The sequence below is a fragment of the Crocuta crocuta genome, unplaced genomic scaffold (genome assembly GCF_008692635.1).
Source record: "Crocuta crocuta isolate KB4526 unplaced genomic scaffold, BGI_CrCroc_1.0 scaffold8, whole genome shotgun sequence".
In the NCBI taxonomy this organism is placed as follows: domain Eukaryota; kingdom Metazoa; phylum Chordata; class Mammalia; order Carnivora; family Hyaenidae; genus Crocuta; species Crocuta crocuta.
This window is the reverse complement of record NW_027532162.1, coordinates 1,220,102-1,228,658: the sequence shown is the minus strand read 5'-3', so window position 1 is coordinate 1,228,658 and position 8,557 is coordinate 1,220,102.

The following is an 8,557-nucleotide window of genomic DNA, read 5'->3' as shown; positions in this document are numbered from 1 at the left end:
ACCAGGCTGGAAGGTTGATCTATTCAAAGTACTAAAAGAAAAAATAAATTGTACTTAAGAAATGAGGGCAGAAAACCAAAAGCTGAGAAGATTTGTTATCACTAAACTTGCCCTGCAAGAAGTGCTCAAAAAATGCCTGCAGGCTGAAGTGAAAGACTTCTAGACATTTAAGGTTAAATAATGGGGAATTATAAAAACTATAGGACTTGTAACACTGTTTTCTACATGATTTAAGAGAATACATTTAAAAAACAATTATTCATTGGGGAACCTGAGGGGCTAAGTTGAGCTTCTGACTTCAGCTGAGCATCCAGCTTCTGGTCAGGTCATCGTCTGGTTCTTGAGTTCAAGCCCCATGCCTGAAAAGCTGCTGTCAGGGCAGGGGCCCACTTCAGTTCTTTCCCCCACCTCGCCCTCCCCCACTTGCACTCTCAAAAAAATAACTGGTATTACTGTAACTTTGTTTTGTAACTGCAATTTTACTTTCTACATAATTTTTAAAGTTTATTTTGAGAGAGAGACAGAATCCCATGCAGGCTCTGTACTGTCAACACGGATGCCAACATGGGGCTCAAACCCAGGAACCCATGAGATGAAGCCCTGAGCCAAGATCAAGAGTTGGTCACTTAACCAGCTGAGCCAGTCAGATGCCCCTATTTTCTACATAATTGAAGAGACTAATGAACTTTATAAAGAATTTATAGCTTTATGGTTTTGGACACTACTTTGCATAAAGATGTAATTTTGTGACCATTAATAATTGATGGGGTAGGGACAGAACTGTAGAGAAACAGTCTTTGTTAACAGTGAACTTAAGCTGGTATTTCAAATTAGAATGTTATGACTAGTAGGATGTTAAGTGTAATCTCTGTGGTAACAACAAAGAACCTATAGAATATATACAACAAAATGAGAAAATAAACATTTAACTACAAATACCAAGTAAACACAGAAGATAACAGTAATGCAGGAAATGAGGGACAATAGAACTTTATACAAAAAACAGCACAATAACAAAATTGTCCCTGCTTACCGGTATTCATTTATATGTAAGTGGATTAAACTCTAATCAAAAGAATGGGATTAGCAGAATAAAAACACATGATGGCAACTACATGCTGAAAAAAGAGACTCACTTGAGATCCAAGCCCAAATAGAAAGTGAAAAGACAGGCAAAAGATCTTCCATGCAGATAGTAACCCATAGAGATCGGGGATGACTATGCTAATATCAGACAAATAGACTTTAAAACAAAGATTATTTTTTAAAAAGACATTACATATTAAAAGTTTACTGCCGCAAAAAGATATAACAATTATAAACATTGGCACAACTAATAGACTGGGCAAATTTATGAAGGAAGGGGTGTGTCAGCCCAATTGGTTAAGCGTCTGACTCTTAGTTTCAGCTCAGGTCGTGATCTCTTTTTCCACTGTTGTGAGATTGAACCCCATTAGGGCTCTGTGCGGACAGTGCGGAGCCTGCTTTGGATTCTCTCTCTCCCTTTCTGCCCTTCCCCAGCTCATTTCTCTCTCTCTCAAAATAAACTTAAAAATATATATAAAGGAAAAACAAAGAATTAAAGGTAGAAATAGTTCTACAGGAGTAGATGGAGACTTTTAACACTCCACTCTCAATAGAATAACCAGCCAAAGCAAGGAAATAGAGGACTTACACAGCACATAAACCAACTAGATCTAACCGAAATTCACAGACCATCTTACCCAACAACAGCAGCACACACGTTCTTTTCAAGTACACATTTTCTAGAATAGGCTGTATGTTAGGATAAAAAATACGTCTCAGTATATGTAGAAGGTAAGATAGAGGAATATCTGTGTAGCTCAGTTGGTTAAGCGACTGACTCTTGGTTTCAGCTCAGGTTATGATCTCCCGGTTCATGAGTTCAAACCCAGCATCTGGCTCTCTGCTGTCAGTGCAGAGTCCACTTAGGATCCTCTGTCCCCCCTCTTTCTTTGCCCCTCCCCCACACATGCTCATGCACTCTATCTCAAAAATGAACTTTTTTTTTTTTTTTAAAGTAAAACTAAGGGGCACCTGAGTGGTTCAGTGGGTTGAGCATCCAACTCTTGATTTCTGCTCAGGTCATGATCTCACAGTTTGTGAGTTCGAACCCCACAGGGCTCTGTGCTGACTGCAGAGCCTGCTTGAGATTCTTTCCCTTTCTCCCCCTTCCCTGCTCGTGCTCTGTCTCTCTCTCAAAATAAATAATTGTTTTAAAAAGGAGTAGAACTAGAGGGGTGGCCGGATGACTCAGTAGGTTGGGCATCTGACTTCAGCTCAGGTCATGATCTCATGGTTCATGGGTTCTAGCCCCGTGCCGGGCTCTGTTCTGAGTGCTTAGAGCCTAGAACCTGCTTCAGGCTCTCTGTCTCCCTCTCTCTTTGTCCCTCCCCCACTTGTGCTCTGTCTCTCTCTCAAAAATAAGTGCTAAAAAAATTTTTTTAAGGAGTAGAACAAGAAAATATGTTGTGGAGATTAAATAAAATCCTATTAATCAACGGATCAAAGAAGAAATCACAAGGGAAATTAAAAAAATTTTGAGATGGATGAAAACAAAAACAACAAAACTTAAGAGACCCAGCAAAAACAATTCTAAGCTATACATGCTTAACGTTAAAAATCAAGGATCGGGGAACCTGGGTGGCTTGACTAGTTAAGCGTCCGGCTTTCGCTTAGGTCATGATCTCGCGGTTCGTGGGTTCGAGCCCCGTGTCGGGCTCTGTGCTGACTGCCAGCTCAGAGCCTGGAGCCTATTTCAGAGTCTGTATCTCCCTCTCTCTCTGACCCTCCCCTGCTCACGCTGTCTCTCTCTCTCTCTCTCTCTCTCCTAGAAATTAAAAAAAAATTAAAAAAAATAATAAAATAAAAAAAAAAATCAAGGATCTCAAATCAACAACCTAACTTTACAACTTAAGGAACTAGAGAAAGAAGAATAAACCCAAAGCTAGCAGAATGAAGGAAAAAATGGACTAGAGATAAATGAAATAGAGAATAGAAAAATAATAGAGAAAAGTCAGCAAACCAAAAGATACTCTATGCAAATGGAAATCAGATGAAAGAAGGAGTAACTATACTTCTATCAAACAAAATAGAGCTTGAAACAGACTAAAAAAAAAAAAGACTACAGTGTTATATACATAGTGATAAAGGGGTATCTATACACCCAGCAGAGGAACACTGAAATATATGAAATGAATATTAAAAAACCTAAGGAAGAAATAGCAATACACTAATAATAGGGCACTTGATTGCCCCATTATACCAATGGATAGAACATCGAGACAAAATCAGTAAGGAAACATTAGCTGTAAATGACATGTTAGGCCAGATAGATATTTACAGAGCATTCCATCCAAAAGCAACAGAATATACATCCTTCACAAGTGTACATGGAGCATTTTCCAGTATAGATCATATATTAGACCATAAAGCAAGTCTTAATAAATTTAAGAGGATTGAAATAATACCAAGCATCTTTTCCAAACAATGGTATGAAACTAGAAATTAATTTTATGAAGAAGGGGTGCCTGGGTGGCTCGGTTGGGCATCCAGCTTCGGCTCAGGTCATGATCTCAACGGTTGACAAGTTCAAACCCCAAGTTGGGCTCTGTGCCAACAGCTCAGAGCCTGGAGCCTGCTTTGGATTCTGTGTCTCTCTCTGCCCCCACCCCACTCATGCTCTGTCTCAAAAATAAATAAACATTAAAAATATGCGTATTTAATTTTAAGAAAAAAACTGGAAAATTCACAAATATGTGGAGATTAAAACAGCTACTGAACAACCAATGGGTCAAAGAGGAAATAAAAAATTTAAAAACACCTTGAGACAAATGAAAACAAATCTGGCAAAATTTATGGGATGTAACAAAAGCAATTGTAAGAAATTCTTAGTGATAAATGCCAGCCTCAAGAAACAGGAAATGTGGGGCACCTGGGTGGCACAGTCGGTTAAGTGGCCGACTTCGGCTCAGGTCATGATCTCACAGTTCGTGGGTTCAAGCCCCGCGTCGGGCTCTTTGCTGACAGCTCAGATCCTGGAACCTGTTTCAGATTCTGTGTCTTCCTCTCTCTCTGACCCTCCCCTGCTCTCGCTGTCTCTCTCAGAAATAAATAAAAACATTAAAAAAAAAAGAAACAGGAAGTGTATCAAAACAGCTGAACTCTATACCTCAAGAAAATAAAGAACAAATGAAGCCCAAAGTTAGAAGGAAAGCTATAACAAAGCATAAATAAGTGAAATAGAGTCTAAAAAGGCAGTGGAAAAGATCAATGGAAGTAAGGGCTGGTTCACTGAAAAAGATAAACTACATTGACAAACTTTTAGCTAGACTCACCAAGAAAAAGAGGGAGAACTCAAAATTAGAAATCAAAGAGCTATTAGAACTGATACCACAGATGGGACACCTGGGTGGCTTAGTTAAGCGTCAGTCTCTTGATTTCTGTTCTGGTCATGATCTCTTGGTCATTAGATCGAGCCCCACATTGGGCTCTGCACTGACAGTACAGAGCCTGCTTGGGATTCTCTATATCTCCCTCTCTCTCAACCCCTCCCCTGCTCATTCTCTCTCAAATGAGCTTTTAAAAAAAAAAATTATACCACAGAAATACAAAGATCATAAGAGACTATTGTGAACAATTATATGCCAACAAATTAGACCACCTAGAAGAAATGGATACATTTCTAGAAACATACAACCTACCAAGACTGAATTGTGATGAAACAAAATCTGAACAGAATGATTACTAGTAAGGAGATTAAATCAGTAATCAAAAACCTCCAAACAAAAGTCCAGGACTAGATGGCCTCACTGGTGAATTCTGCCAAACATTCAAAGAAGAATTAATCTCAACTATTCTCAAACTCTTCCAAAAAATAGAAGAGGGAACTCTTCCAAACACTTATGAAGCCAGCACTACTCTGATACCAAAACCAGACAAGGATGCCACAAGAAAAGAAAATTACAGGCTAATATTTCTAATAAATACAGATGCAAAAATTATCAAAATATTAGCAAACTGAATTGAAAAATACACTAAAATGACCATACACCATGATCAAGTGGGATTTATTCCAGGGATGCGAGGACCCAGGGTTCAATGTCAATTGATATGCCACCTTAACAGAGGAAATAATCATATGATCATCTCAATCAATGCATGAAAAGCATTTGAGAAAATTCAATATCCACTTACGATAAAACACAAAAAAGCAAGTATAGAGGGAATATATCTCAACCTAAAAAAGGCCATGTATGACAAGCCTATAGCTAACATCATACTCTATGTACCCAAAATGGTAAGATCAGGAATAAGACAAGGATGCCCATTCTTGCCACTTTGCTTCACTATAGTATTATTGGAATTCCTAGCTAGAGCAGTTAGGTAGGGAAAGGCATCCATATTTGAAAGGAAAACTAAAACTGCCACTATTTGCAAATGACATGATAATATATATAGAAAAATCTAAAAATTTCATCAAAAAACTATTAGAGCTAATAAATTCAGTAAAGTTGGATACAAAATCATGATACAAAATCAGTTCCATTTCTATATGCTAATAATGAACTATCAAAGAAATTAAGAAAACAATCCCATTTACAGTTGCATCAAAAAGAATAAAATACCTAGGAATAAATGTAACCAAGGAAGCGAAAGACCTGCATATTAAAAACTACAAGGGGCGCCCGGGCAGCTCAGTTGGTTGAGCATCTGACTCTTGATTTTGGCTCAGGTCGAGATCCTAGGATCATGGGATTGAGCCCTGTATTGGGCTCTGTCTTGAACGTGGAGCCTGCTTAAGATTCTCTCTCCCTCTCTGCTTCTCCACCCCCACTCTCTCTAAAGTTAAAAAAAAAAAAGAAAAACTGCAAGACAGTAACAAAAGAAATAGAAAACACAAGTAAATGGAAAGATATCCTTTTCTTATGGAATGGAAGAATTGATATTGTTATAGTGTCCATACCACCCAAAGCAATATACAGATCAGTGCAATCTCTATCAAAATTTCAATGGCATTTTTCAAAGAAATAGAATAAACCTAAAGCTTGTATAGAACACAAAAGATCTCAAATAGCCAAAGCAATATTGAGAAAGAAGAACAAAGCTGGAGGCATCACACTCCCTGACCTCAAACTGTATTACAAAGCTATAGTAATTAGATGGCAGACTAGGGGGACCCTGAGTTTGCCCCATTCCATGGATACAACTAGATAACATATCAGTATGAATAGCCCAAAAAATTATCTGGAGACTGTCAGAATAAAGTCCACAACTTAAAGTAGAGGAGAGGACACATGGAGAAAAAGAAAGAGTGAAGACAGTCTGAGAGTGAATGGACTACCTGTCCATGGTGGGGAGGGAGCCGGTGGGGAGAAAGGGTGAAAAACAAGAGTTTCACACCAGGAAACCCAGAAATGGGGAGGACGAATCCCCGTAATGTTTGCCTTTGAGAGAGGGGCCACATTTCATTGAGTTCTTACAACTGGTGGGACTTAAACCCTGGAATTTAAAAAATTGGTGACCTTGGCTCAGAGGATGTTAAGAAGTGGAGTCCCTGCCCTTAAAGAGAAAGCATAACAAACAGCCTGTGAAGATACAGTGTACAACTACCAGTTTGAAAAATGCCAAGGACAGACAGGAGGGGCAGTAATTTGCTCAACCCAGAGTGTGTCCGTAAGAGACAAGGATGATGGGGAGACCCCTTCAGAGTCACAGTGCTGGCAGGGGCCACTTCCCTTCCCCTCCCTTCAGCATAAACAACAGCCATCTGTGGGAACTAGGACAGCATCAACATGTTACCTAACTTGCTTACACCAAGTTCCCTGTACCCCCTGGACTTCAGTGGATCTGCCCTTGCCAGTCACACTCCCCTTAGTCCCAGCACTACTGGCAGCTCCTCCAGAAGACAGGCATAAACTCTGACAACACCACAACTCCCAATTTTAGTATATGTGCTGCCGAAGCAAGCACACCACATCTCCCAATCTGCACATTTTGTAGACCTCAGTTCTGGTGGTTGTGGGAGTAGATCTCATTCTGCAAGCAGACCATTGCACACCTTGTTAAAACATACCCCAACCCTGCTGGGGACCAAACACTACACACAGTAGGCAAAAGAGAGCCTCTGCAAGACTATTGAACTGAAGAAAAAGGAGGCCAAGATTCAATAGCAGAACATACACAACACACATAGGAGACACTCCTTGAAGCGTCAGGCCCTGAGGAACGGGGACACTGCAATGCAAGGCACAACAAGTCCTTTTCTTCATAAGGCTAATATCATCAAGAGCAAGACAAGTAGCTGACTCTCCTAAAACACAAAACAGACACAGAGAGTTAGACAAAATGAGGAGACAGAGAAATATGTCTCAAATAAAAGAACAGGACCAAACCATAGCAAGAGACCTAAACAAAATGGATATATGTGATAACTTGATAGAAAATTTAAAGTAATGATCATAAAGATACTCATTGGACTTGAGAAAATAGTAGAGGACATCAGTGAGATCTCTAACACATAGATAAAGAACCAATCAGAGATCAAGAACACAATAAATGAAATTTAAAATACATCTGATGGAATAAATACCAGGCGAGATGAAGGAGAGGAATGAATTAACAACCTGGAAGACAGTGGACTTGGTTACTTTCTGTAACCAAGTTGAAAAAAGGAGAGGAAAGAAAATTATGCAAATTGAGAATAGTCTTATGGAACTTGGTGATTCCAAGTGTAATAACATTTAGGGATCTTAGAAGAAGAACAGAGAGAAAATGGAATAGAAAATTTATCTGAAGAAATAATAGCTGAAAACTTATCTAATCTGGGAAAGGAAACAGAGATCCAGATCCAGGAGGCACAGAAATCTCCCAAAAATTCAATCCCAGGAGGTCCACACCAAGACATATCGTAATTAAAATGACAAAAAAAGCAGTGACAAAAAAATATAAAGCACCAAGCAAAAAAAAAGACAGTTACATGCAATGGAAACCCCATAAGGCTATCAGTGGATTTTTCAGCAGAAACATTACAGGCCAGAAAGGAGTGGCATGACATATTCAAAGAGCTGAAAGGGAAAATTTTTCAGTCAAGAATACCTTCTACATCAAGGCTATCATTCAGAATAGAAGGAGAGAGAGAATTTCTCAGACAAACAAAAACTAAAGGAGTTCATGACCACTAAATAAGCCCTACAGGAAATACTAAAGGGGATTCTTTGGAAAGGAAAGACCATAAGTGAGAGTATGAAAAGTGAAAAAAACAAAAGCATTAAAAGTAAATATTTCTGTAAAAATCAGCCAAGGGATTCATAAAATAAAAGGATGTAAAATATGACAGCATATACCTAATAGGTGGTAGAGAGAGAAGTAAAGAATGGGTTCAAGCTAAAGCAACCATCAAACTAATATAGACTGCTATACACAGAAGTGCTATACACAAACCTAATGATAACCATGAATCCAAAACCAGTAATAGATATGCAAATAATAAAGAGAAAGGAATCCAAGTATATCACTAAAAAAAAAAAAAAAAAAA